General features: G+C 46.0%; 2 protein-coding genes across 6 annotated transcripts in view; one reads left to right on the forward strand and one right to left on the reverse strand.

Moving 5' to 3' along the window:
• Positions 1–2,134, reverse strand: part of LOC144770235 (glycerol kinase-like) — a 54,367-nt gene extending 52,233 nt beyond the window's left edge. Inside the window, exon 1 of the mRNA XM_078654614.1 lies at positions 2,008–2,134. The gene's annotated coding sequence lies outside the window, so the exon portion shown is untranslated. The remainder of the gene's footprint in view (positions 1–2,007) is intronic.
• Positions 2,135–2,259: 125 nt separating this feature from the next.
• The window catches only part of LOC144770299 (N-acyl-aromatic-L-amino acid amidohydrolase (carboxylate-forming)-like), a 370,744-nt gene continuing 360,007 nt past the window's right edge, over positions 2,260–12,996 (forward strand). For 4 of the 5 annotated variants that reach the window (XM_078654980.1, XM_078654905.1, XM_078654739.1 and 1 more), the window contains exon 1: positions 2,282–2,664. The gene's annotated coding sequence lies outside the window, so the exon portion shown is untranslated. Of the gene's footprint in view, positions 2,665–12,996 lie in introns of all 5 variants that reach the window. The other variant, XM_078654826.1, reaches the window with a different exon arrangement.

Consider the following 12,996-nt stretch of genomic DNA (forward strand, 5'->3'; position numbering starts at 1 on the left):
GACTGCTCTCCCACATGCCACATCAAATCTGCCCTCCGGAACTGTAGGCCTGGAGTCTCCTCCAATGCAAAGTCCAAAACTTCCTCATGCGACCTTCATGCTATTGCACTCACAGAAACTGGTTTCTGATCATCCACCAAACTACTATCTTATTACGAAAATCTATCAAGGTGAAGGATGGTATATCAAAAACAATATATATAGTGTGTGCCTTTAACCATAAGGAGGACCCTAAATGCAGACTGATCAACTCAAAAATGCTTTAATGTGGAGACTACAAGTATGACACCTACACCTTTGGAGTCTGAACACCTTACATGCCTAAATGGGGATCTGGGTTCGAGTCTCGGTAACAACGCCAAAACCTCCTGTGATTCTGGGCAAATCACTTAATCTCCCCGTGCCTAAAATGAATGTGTGTGTCCTCATGTAACGTAACTGGTGCTATGTAAAGCGCTCTGATACCCAATTCAGTTTGGGTCTAGTTCGTGCTATATAAAACTCTGCAAAAAAAATAAAAAAATGTATTGGTGATTTCTTCAATTATAGCACTAACCGAATAGTCCCTTGCCCATGCTTGTGGGAAAATAAGTGAGAACAGGGCAGTATTTTCCTAAAAATAATGATTTCTCACGCCATATAGGGCTGACATGTTTCGCAATTCTATATCTCTTCATCAAGGCGAAGTTCATGCTAACAAGAGGATAGTACCAAAGCCAATTACTGTTTCACTATGAACAGGAGTATGAATAAACTCTTTGGAAGTTCTTGCCTATCAAATGGAGCCCAACCAAATGTTTACTTCTTCTTTAAAATACTGTATAGATTGGCTTGAAGCATCGAGATAGGATCAACGGTATAACTTGAGGAAAAGACTAAAAAAGATATTGTTATTTATAGACAATGAAAGAATATTACCACAATAAAGCATCGACATAGGATCAACGGTATAACTGGAGGAAAGGACTAAAAAGATATTGTTATTTATAGACAATGAAAGAATATTACCACAACTGAGCAAGAAGTTGGTAAAAAATTATGCCGATTGGTAGCATAACCGATATGGGTAACTGTGCACAAGTAATTACATTTGGGTTACAAACAGCACATACTAAATCTTGCAGTGTGAAAAATACACCATAGTGATGACGGAAAAACTATTTTGTACAGAACGATAAAATTATTACTACTTTTATTGGGCAGGTTTGTTTTCAGAAACTACAAATTCACAGTCCGAATGTGTAACCAAAACATATAGATCCTATTGAAGTAATTGCAGAGCTGCAAACTAGTATTACGTATTCGATAACAAGTCACCCCTTAAATGTTAACTAACAACAATGCGCGTGCTGGTAATGATAAGCACTAGGACAGGCATACAAATAACTGTCTCCTGAATGTTATTGGAAAGTAAATTAAAATCAGTTCAAAGTGTAAAGTTTGCTGCACTTGTCTACATGCAAACAGACCACAAACTTAAAGTAAAAATAACTATTGCACCTTTTTGGAAGAAAGAAAGGGAACAAAAAAAACGAAGGCAAACAGAATGAAACGGTAACAAGCAAAACAGAGCGAGAAAAGCAAACTGCATCTTCCAAGAAGATGCCAAACAGTACTGAAGAGAAACAAAAAATTATGAAAAAATATCAGGCAACAAAAAATTCCATGTGTTCTGCTAACACTTCATTCAGGGATTTCCACAACTGCCCCAAAATATACAGACTCCCCCTCAAATGAACACAAGTTTACAAATATGCATAATACACCCTAAGTAATGACAAAAATATGCATGACAGAGCACTCAAAACACGCGATATGAAGATCTCTCAAAGTGCGGGCAATATTCTGCACCAGACACATGTCACAGCTTTCCAGATGGGCATGAGAGCCGTGAGCGGGCCTCCACCCCGAAGCCAGGAGTCTGCCTGGCACAAGCGCCTCCCAGTGACCCTCAGGCCTGCCCGGGTGTGCCCCCTCCCCCCCCACTACCCCCAGCGCACAGCTCACCTGCAATCTTTACATGCTGTGTTTACAGCCTCCTGGTGTGGGGTGACGGTCTGGGCTAAGGTCACGCAGTCCTTCAGCAGACACGTGCGCACTGCAATGCGCATGTTCGGAACACCTTATACACAGTGTCTTACCAATGGCCGGAAGTCACACACACGAAAAGCATGCCCGCATGCGCGTTAGGAGCAAGTTGCATTAAATAATCTGCGCCTGCGCCGCGCAAGTACACCTGTGGAGAATGTATCTCATCTGCGCATGCGCACCACAGGAGAGACTGCTCTCAGCCCCTAACTTAATGGAGTCTGAAGTTACCAGTGCAGGCGGCCCCGGTTCGAGCCACTAATCCCCGCCCTGCTGAGGAGGCCGCTTTCTTTTTTATTGTTTGCCTATCAGCAGACAGACCGACGCTGTGCTACATGTGGTCCACAGCCGTCCTTTTCGCTTAAGCATCGCATTTTGCGGAAGTCCTGTGCCCTCGTTGACCTGCTGACCCGGAAGTGTAATCCTTACTTCCGTTCCTCCTTCGGTATAGTTGTCTTCTTGTAGCTGTGAGGGGAAGGAGCTGGGCACCCTTCCCATGAATTTAGGGTAACCAAGAATCGAGCATCGGCGGAGGGGCTCAGAATGACTTAACTGACAGCCTTCAGCAACACTGAGGTACCAAGGAAATTAAAAACGAGGATTTTTTTCTTCTAATTTTCCATCATCAATGTTAACTAATTTGCTTTCTGTGTGGGGCTGAGTAGACTACCCTACCGTTGGAACAGAAGCCTAAAGTGTGTGAGGAGGTCAGTGTAGCGTAGACAGAGGAAGAGATGAGAAACCATGCTATCAGTGAAAATGAGTGGAATGATGCCTATGTGAAAGATGAAATATCTTGAACTGTATGAAAACTTTCATCGTTGAGGGATAGCCTGAAAAAGCCCCCATTAAGTATTGAATTGAGGACCCCTGCTCACCCCCTTGGTAGCTTAGCACGAGCAGTCAGGCTTATCCTGGAGGCAATGTGTAAAGCGTTTGCGCGCGCACCCAGTAACAACACCCAAGGCCCCCCACAAAAGAAACTCCGCACAAGGTTATACATAAAAATAGTTTTCAAAGAAGAAATGTCCCCACAGAAAATGGACAAATTGAGGGTGTCCAATTTCAATGAGTATTCACTCAAGTAGACCTGTTATCTAAAGGACAGCACGCCATCAATTGGGCGGGAAAGGCAAAGGTACAAGGCTTTGTGTTAAACTTATCACAATATGTTCAAACTGGACAACTAAAAAGTTATTACTCAAATACTACTGTGTTTGATGGAAACCAAAATTAAAAATTGAAGATTGAAAGATGATCCCCACACTATGCGTTTGGTAAAAACTCTGAGATTTATTCTAATACAAATTTTTTTTTTCATTATCACAATATTAAAAACACATGTCATACATTTTATTAAAAAATACAATTAAAAACACAAAGAATCAAAAAAGTCGACGCGGCGTTTCGGTATTCTGATAGTAGACCTTCTTCAGGACTGATTCTTATTCCAGATGGATTTCATATCTCTACTGGGCAATGTTGTTTCTTTCATAAAAATCCTAAGAGCTTCGGAGTGATAGACCTGTCCCAGGATTCTCTACGCACTTTTCAATTTATGGTGTCACTTGTTGGATGAAGAAATATTCTCAACGTTTCTTTGGGTTGTCGTATATATTGTTAGTTCTCCTGCTCGACAAGTGTCTCTCTGCTGTCTTTATGGCATGGATTTGCAGAGTATTTAACCACCAGGAGGAGCCACCGTTTTATTGGTCGTAGTTGCCGTATTTTTACCTATTCAATTTAGGTGACGAATGTACTCTCTTTAGACCCTTGAATCCAATACGGTGCGTTCTCAATTCGGTCCGTTCAGCGATCTTTAAGTCGGCCTCCCCGCTCCTTGCTTCCTGGCAGTCGGTCCGTGCTTCCTGCGATCGGTGTGTTCCGAAACGAAAAAGCTACATAAAAATAGCCTTTGTATTATACCAAACACATTCGATAATAAACACACACTTTACAATGTGCCATAGGCACGGGTGGAATTTACAGGGGATTATATACACAGGGCAGGGCCACATGGACCACTGTCAGGAATAAGCACTTTTAGAACTAGCACTTGGTAGAAATAGCACTTAGCACTTTGTAGGAATAGCACTTAGAACAAAGAATAATGATAGCACCAAATAGCAAATGTAGCACACAACCAGTAACCACTGGTAGAAGGTAGGAACACGCTACGCAATCCTAAACACCTTAGGCAAATATCACGCAGGGAACCAGGAACTCACTGGCATAACTATACTAGGAAACACAACCTCCTAAGCATAAACACATTTAGAGGTATAGGCAAAAAGGCATTGCATATTATGCAGAAATCACATTAGGCAAGTAATCACATTTGCGCAGAAAATCATATATCTGACCCCAGGCCAACTTGGCCTCTCAGGGGCTCACAGGCCCAATGTCCAGAATGTCTGGGCTGGCTGCGCAGGCAGCCGAAGAAGAATGCGCAAGGGCCTAAACGTAGCAGCTGCCCACTAAGTGCTGGGCAGCTGGGGAACTGAGCCTGGGCACCAGTGTGCTCCCTAGCTCTTCTCTGTGCTGCGGCGGTGATCTTGCGGGGTGCCAAACGAGGGGTAGGCTCCCTCGAGCTCACAAATAACGGTAGAAGCGGGATGGGCACCCGCCGGGGGTACAAACAAGGCAAATATGCGGGGAATCAGAATCGCGGCTCCTCAAGACAGCGCAATCATCTTCAGGCACTCAACATAAAGCGCTCCCCTGGAAGTGAAGATTCAGCGCTACCCAGATGCTAGGAGACCAAAAGTCCCAGGAAAGTCTCAAATCCAGGGAAAATGTATTTTAGCAGGCAGGGGGGGGGGTGGGGGCAAAGACTGGGCCCAGGGGCCAACTCACAGGGCCCTCCGGGCAGGGAGGCAGTCCCCAGTGGCGGTTCCTCCTGGCGCCCAGCTGCAGCAGGCCTCCATCAAGCTAGGAGCAGGTAAAACATTTTTTTTACATGGGGTCACAGCCCCTTTTAATACACATAAATCCTTTGTCTGAGGCTGCAGGGTTAAGGGGAAACCAGACACAGCTAGTTTTGGAGCACTCTGTTGTGCTCAGCCCCTCTCCCCATTCACCGGACAGGCTAGGGTCATCAGTCGCACCACAGGGGGCAGAGCCAGCATTGTGTAGGGAAAGCCCAGCCCTATTCAGGTCCCAGGTGCACTCCTCCCACCCATCTGGCTGTCAATCTCTCTATTCACCACCGGGGCAGACCCATCCTGACTCCTGGAGACAGGCTCACCAGCCAGCTCCAGCCAATCACAAGCCAGACAGTCACTTCACCTTTATTACACAGACATGCCAACTTCTAGAAGTGGCACTTCCACACTAGACACATTAACGCCACACACATCATCGCGCAGCATTTATTCACACGAGTCCGCACATACCAAACTCGACCCTGCACTCCCCACGCATTAGGAACTACCATGGACACTCACATTCCCCATGCATTCCTATGGGAGGGCAGGCCAATCTCACAACATGCACTCAGAGAGCGCACGCACTTTACACTGGGACACAGTGTTAAAGTGCGCAGAAGCCAAAAACAACCAACACCAAGTCACATATCAAAGCAAAAAGCTTAGGGGTGAACCTGCCAGAAGGGCCACGTCCAACATGGCCTGGTCAGGATGTGATGTAGAAAGAATAGTTAATAATTGTAATTTATGTATGGGTGCAGATAAATCGCAAAGCTTGTTGAAACCCCCACTTTCACCTGTCTCCTGCCCGAAAATGGTGTGGGAAACTTTAGGTTTCAACATCCTGGGGCGTATTAGTATGCAGCAAGAAAATTGATTTGTTTTAGTCTTTTATCTTTAAGAGACTTGATAGACTGGAAACCCTCGTGAAAAACGAAGAAGCAAAGAGGAAAGGCATGGCCTGCCTAGACCAAATTAGAGGCAAACGTTTGTTAAAAGATTTAGAGAGTATCACCAGCGCCCTATCTAGTGGAGGCTCCACCATAAACTGTAATACAGCTATAGCTAAGGGGCACCTAACATCAGTACCCCTTCTATACCTACTCCACTGCCGAAGGAAGTAAATAAAAAGCAAAACAACTCTGCCTCAACTCCGCCATCTATCCCTTTGCCACCTTCTGGTCTATCCCGCACTACAAATCCCATCAATAATACTCAGAAGAGTAATCCTCCCAGAGCCACAGCCAAGCAGAAGGTATTTCCTAACCCTGGCCGGGACAGGGGACAACCGGAGGACAACAGACCAATAAAACACCAAGGTCCTGCTTTACATCTTCCTCCTGAGGCTTGCCCTTACGTCTTGGTTCTGGCTGGCATTCCACCGCTTAGGGAGGGTCAAGAAGAATCCTGGGTTCAGTTACATAACAAATGCATTGACTGGTTAACTAAACATAAGGGGGTCGGCTATGATATATCTAATGAAATTCTTTCTGCACGCCGGGTGACCTGGGTCGGACCTCTGTTTAAAAACATCAACGGAGACTGTATTACAATCAACTTCAGGAACCTGGGCATAGTAACATTTTTACTAAATAAGAATTATAACCAGCACGGCCCAGCTACTGTGGTGACCCCCTTACCTTTGAGTTATTTTTACAGACCCCCACACAGAATGTTGCAACAACCACCCTTGTTTCCGTTATATAATAGATTTTCGGCACTATCTGACCAGGGCACCTTGGATTGACTGTCAGACCCCAAGGAAGATTCAGCCACAGCGGTGTCCGACTCTGAACTTTCGCAGAGAGCAGAACCTGTGGGGTGTTTGATACCATCTGACGTTCCCCTGTTACCCAATGTACAATGTGATCCATTAGCCAAATTAACAGCCATTGCCCAGGTCTCCGTCCAGGATGTTCGTCCATTACCCGATGAGGACTTGTCTATTATAAGCTGGAACATTGCTGGGCTGAAGGCTAAAATGGTAACTAAAGCCTGGAAAGATTGGGTAAACAATTATGATGTCCTGATGATCCAGGAAACTTGGTGTACAACCAATTTACTACTTGAAGGGTATAATTGTCACAATAGGATTGCACTGGCCCCTTCTTTAGGCCGCCCTAGTGGGGGGTTATCGATCTGGGTAAAGATAACCGCAGATGTACAAACAGAAGCAATACAAACTAATGACCCAAGTTTCATGGCATTGATATACACAAGAAGGGTAAAACTGTGTCTAATCAATTTCTACAACAATGATTTTATATCCCACCCTAACAGTAATTTTTTAAGCCTGTTCAATTTTATTGATGAAATAGTGGAGGGACAGAAATATGGGAAGTTTGATGGTATTTGCATAGGAGGGGATTTCAATGCACACATTCATTCTAGAAATCCCCCTTGTAAGAGAGGTGTAGAATTATCTAACCTCCTTGTAACCAAAGAATTAGTGAACACTATGGAGTTTGCCGGTACCTGTACACGTACTGCCCCTGTCCCCACTTACATCGGCCATGGGAGCGCAACAACAATTGACTATATATTTGTTTCTACCTCCCTTGCGGATGTTTTATTAAAGGCAGAGGTAGTGTGTAACGTATACAGTGATCACTACCCAATTGTGATCTACCTGAAATCATTAAGGGGTAAAATACAACATAGTGAAATCGGGGCAACAAACTTGGAAGCCTCGACGGACAGATTAAGGGTTGTCTGGAGGGGGGTAGATAATAAGGGTGTATTGGCCAGTGTGATTAAGAAACATCCAGCACTGATCTCGGACTGTCTTGCTATTGACAGCTGCGGGGGCAATATGATCAAATCATTCTGTGAACTTTGCTCCGCTATAAAAAGTGAGATCTCTAAACCAGCATCCAGGAATATTGAGGAAGCTCCAAGATGGTTTGATACCTCTTGTTCAAAAGCAAATCGGGACTTAAGGGCTGCCCTGATGGCCAAACCGCGGGATATTTCCCGGGTAAGGTTTTTGAGAGCAAGGTATAAATGTAATCTACGCACTAGATCCAATGAATTAGTTAAAGATCACTGGGAATCCCTTGCCCGAACAGCTGCCCTAAAGGATACCCCAGGATTTTGGAGGGAGGTTAAGAACCTAAGATCTCTCGGTTCAAATATAACACCAATTAACTGTAACATCACAGGGCCTGTGTGGGTTGCTCATTTTTCGAAGATCTACGCTGTATCCGGCAACCCCACTGAAACTGTTTCCCCCCCAACACCTCTGAATATTACATTGCTTGAGGTAGAGGATGCTATCACAGAAAGTGCCGGTAATAAAGCCCCCGGCCCTGACGGCCTTTCTATTGACCAACTAAAAAGTGAAATTGACTTTTGGGCCCCGTTGCTGTGTAATGTTTTTAATAACTTAACCCATGGATCTATCCCTGAAACATGGTCCTGCAGTACCATCGTACCCATTTTTAAACAAGCATTTACAATGCAATGGTTTCGCCTTTTGAAAAGTTTGAGCTATTGGCATTGTAAATGACAACATTTTTATTTATGTGTTGGTTTTGAAAATAAATAATAAATGGTATTGTCATTTACAATGCCAATAGCTTAATCTGAACTTGAACTGAAAGGGTAAAAATAAACACCATTTTAAATAGTTACTTCAGAGACGAGCACTTACACACGTTGACCTTCCAGGCACCCGGATCTCATATTTTACCACTGGCCACCACAGTGTACTTAATATATTTGATCCCATAGTTGGAAAAACATGTGGTTGTGATAACTTTTGCAGTAAAACCCCACTGAGCTACATTACCAACTTAGAGAGCTAGGAGGCAAAGTTCTACTTGAGAGGCTCCGAGGCTGCGTGAACTTTGCTTGCACAACGACCCTTCCTATTAATTCGGCTCACGGAAAGGCAAGCCCTGAAATAATTATTAGGAGTTATTGTTTTTTTACCCCCATTTCAGCGCTACGAAGCTATCGAAAGTTGACAGCGCTTTACAAAACACCTAACACATTCATTAAAATAAGATTACATCCACAAAACCCCGCATTTCTTCAAGAAACACACGCACATATTGATAGAAATTCCAGTGAAACTACAAGCTTCAGGAGGGGAAAAAACAGCACCCAAAGGTCCACAAGAAAATAAAAAGCCCACTTGAAATGTTGAATAAACTAACTTTTGCAGTAAAACCCCACTGAGCTATATTACCAACATAGAGAGCTAGGAAGCAAAGTTCTAATTGAGAGGCTCCGAGGCTGCGTGAACTCTGCTTGCACAACGACCCTTCCTATTAATTCGGCTCACGGAAAGGCAAGCCCTGAAATAATTATTAGGAGTTATTGTTTTTTTACCCCCATTTCAGCGCTACGAAGCTATCGAAAGTTGACAGCGCTTTACAAAACACCTAACACATTCATTAAAATAAGATTACATCCACAAAACCCCGCATTTCTTCAAGAAACACACGCACATATTGATAGAAATTCCAGTGAAACTACAAGCTTCAGGAGGGGAAAAAACAGCACCCAAAGGTCCACAAGAAAATAAAAAGCCCACTTGAAATGTTGAATAAACAAACTTTTGCAGTAAAACCCCACTGAGCTATATTACCAACTTAGAGAGCTAGGAGGCAAAGTTCTACTTGAGAGGCTCCGAGGCTGCGTGAACTCTGCTTGCACAACGACCCTTCCTATTAATTCGGCTCACGGAAAGGCAAGCCCTGAAATAATTATTAGGAGTTATTGTTTTTTTACCCCCATTTCAGCGCTACGAAGCTATCGAAAGTTGACAGCGCTTTACAAAACACCTAACACATTCATTAAAATAAGATTACATCCACAAAACCCCGCATTTCTTCAAGAAACACACGCACATATTGATAGAAATTCCAGTGAAACTACAAGCTTCAGGAGGGGAAAAAACAGCACCCAAAGGTCCACAAGAAAATAAAAAGCCCACTTGAAATGCTGAATAAACTGTCAGTATGGCTCGAATTTTTTTTTAAGTCTCAGTGCACGGGAACCTGCAAAAAGGTCCAGGGTACTAAAGCAAGCATCACAATAACGCCGGCAGCGAAATTAACATGATGTAAAACTGCACTTTAAAAGCCTATGTGAGATTATGAACGGCCAGCACTTGCCACGAGCTGCAGGAAGACGTCACGACTTTCTCTGAGATCTGCATTCACTTGTGCATGAAATGTTTAAGACTGTTTTCAAAGATTAAACGCGTGTGTCTCGGGCTCCCGGGGTGTGCCCCCCACGCACCTCTACCCCCGCACCCACCTCCCACCTATTAATTGTGAGTTCAACCCCCGTGCACTCCGGGCTCCAGCAGCTGGTCTCACAACCCAAACGTGTCAGCATTCCTCGCTCGCACAGCACACACAGCCGGGGCAGCACGCACCACGCTGGACGAGCACAGGAGGAACCGCACGTGCAACAAACAACCAGCAGGTAGAAAAGTAAACAGCTGACAAACAACCCAAGCAGCTGCGCGGGACGGGCAAAGCGAGGCAGCCGCGAGGAAAACAAACTTCACTTTTAAAAACAATGCTCTGCAATTCAGAAAAGTATTAACTCGAACTAGTTAAACTCGCCACTACGTCATCTTGCATGAAAATCACGCCGATTCACACACACCACAAGTTAATTACAGCACACGATAAGTCACAAGTGTTTTCTAAAGGCGGAGTGTGTCCGGCCATGTCGGCTGGACTGAGAACAAAAGATGCCGCTTCCTAAAACTGCAGTGAGTATGAAGTCCTCTGACTCCTTCAGGCTCTCTCCCTTTCAAGGCTCTCTCTCTCCGGGTGCCTGTTTTTTCCCCTCTCTCGCCTTTTAGATTAACCCCAGTCGTGCACTCGGAAGACAGCCCTCCAAAAAGAAGTTGTCCCTCCCCCCGGAGCAGAGAGTTTAACAACCTACCTTTTGTTCTGTGGCTGCAGACACTAAAGTGCCAAGCCTCGGGACCATGAAGACTTTGGAGCAGCCAAGAGAGAGGGGGCTCAGGCAAACCACAAGCAGAGGGAGCAAAACCGTGCTGACAACTGCTAGGCGCGAGCATGCCTCCCAGCAGCACTGTTTACACTAGAGTGAATGAGTGCACCTCCAGCCGAAATAACAGCCACAACTGCAGCACTTGGGGCACTGACGTGCCGGGGAGCGGACAGGCGCCGGCACATGCCTCGGAAGCAGAAGGTGCCCACAAATCACCCAGGCTGCACTGCCTCAAACTGCCCACCTCCCCTGCACCAGTTGCGACTCGAGTGACAAAACATTGCTTATGAGTGTGTACATGAGACAAAAACATAAGTAGGAATGGCCAAGTGTAAATGCGGCCGTAGATGGCCGCTCTGGCATGCCGCGGTGGGGAATGTCAATCATGTGGGAAGCACTTGTGACAATGCATCGGAGTTTTAAGCTGCTAAGGACCTATCCAGTCATGACCAGGCAGAGCACTGAAGTGCATTAGGATGCCCGTATGATGAATCTGAGAGTGACATGTCCCGCAATGCCCCAGCTCACCCTTTCACCCAGGGAAGAGGCCTAGGGAGCGCCTCAGAGTCCAGGAATCTGTGGATACGGAGACCCCCCCATGTCCTACTCCCAGCAGTGTAGTAGACCAAGAGAAGTCTGTCTCGCAACTGGGAATCACGGAACCCTAGAAAGATCCCAAGGACAATGACACGGAAACGCGTGATCCTCTGCGCAGGAGCCCCATAGCGCACACTATGTGAAGGTGTGCGAGTGCAGGACTTGGACCAGGCCACCCTAGACTCCAAATGTTTACAGGCCTGCAGCGGCCCCGGCGCGAGCACTCCTAATGTTTACTTTACATTTGGCAGGTCCTTGCAATTTTTTAATCATAGTATAAATCACAGAGCAGTGGCGCACTCGCTGGCCAGTGTGCCGAGAGTGCCGAAGCTCCTGGTACAAGTGAGGCACTGGCTGGGATCCACACATGCAGACCACCTCACCACACCACAGATGACGTACGCTGCCAACCACCTCTGAACGCAGGGCTTCTCAGCCGCCTCCCTGAAGCTGATCACACGCACTACCTACTCTCACTTCTCAGCAGCCTTTCTAAAACAAACACCAAGTCTGCCAAGAAGTGAAAACCTGGCGCTGGACTGCATGCGTGCCGCATACTCAGCAGGGTGCAAAGTGCACCACCTCCTCTGTGGCTACCATTGCAGCGGGTGCAGTGGCAGCGGGGCCAATTGAATTCTGATCATTTCTGCATTTATACTACCCCAACTGCTGTCAAAGGAGCCATGATTGTCTCTCAAGATGCGAGTCCCACGACGGAATCTCCTGCCTTGTCGGAAGCTCAGAATATTAGAAGCGCTTCAGCAAGTGCAACCTTACCTTAGCGTTTGCAGCCAGGGGCTGCAAGAGCATAACTCGTGAAAGACGAATGCAAAGACTATATGCCGCGAAGGAAAGACTCCACAGCTCTCAAATGAATAGCAAAGAAAAAAAAAAGTCAGGTCCCGGGCCGCGCTGTGATTGGCTGACGTCACGGGGGTGTCCCGGGCCGGCAGCCAATCACAGCGCGGCCCGGGAATGACGTCACGGGGGTGTCCCGGGCCGGCAGCCAATCGCAGCGCGGCCCGGGACAAAGGGGCGGGGCTTAAAAAAAGCACCAGAAACGCCCCCGAATCGCGTTTTCAAGAGAGAGCGCGATTGACAGCCTCTGTCTCCCAATGGCTAGCCTCCATTTATGGAGCTAGCCAATTGGAAACAGAGGCGGTCCAAACATCCCTACTGAAGACAAAAGTTTTCGGTCTGGGAGGGGCAAGCCCCTCGCCAGGTCGAAACCTAAAAAGGCGATAGGCAGGATCCTGGGTGCTACCGCCCAATATCATTAATCGATAATACATTGAAAGTTTTAGGTAGGGTTATTTTTAAAAGAATTAGAACCTGGGCGGAGGAAAGCTCTATTTTACACCCAAGCCAGCTAGGCTTCCGAAGCAATGTGGGCACTGTAGAA

This window comes from Lissotriton helveticus, chromosome 1_1 (assembly GCF_964261635.1).
Source record: "Lissotriton helveticus chromosome 1_1, aLisHel1.1, whole genome shotgun sequence".
Classification (NCBI taxonomy): Eukaryota; Metazoa; Chordata; class Amphibia; order Caudata; family Salamandridae; genus Lissotriton; species Lissotriton helveticus.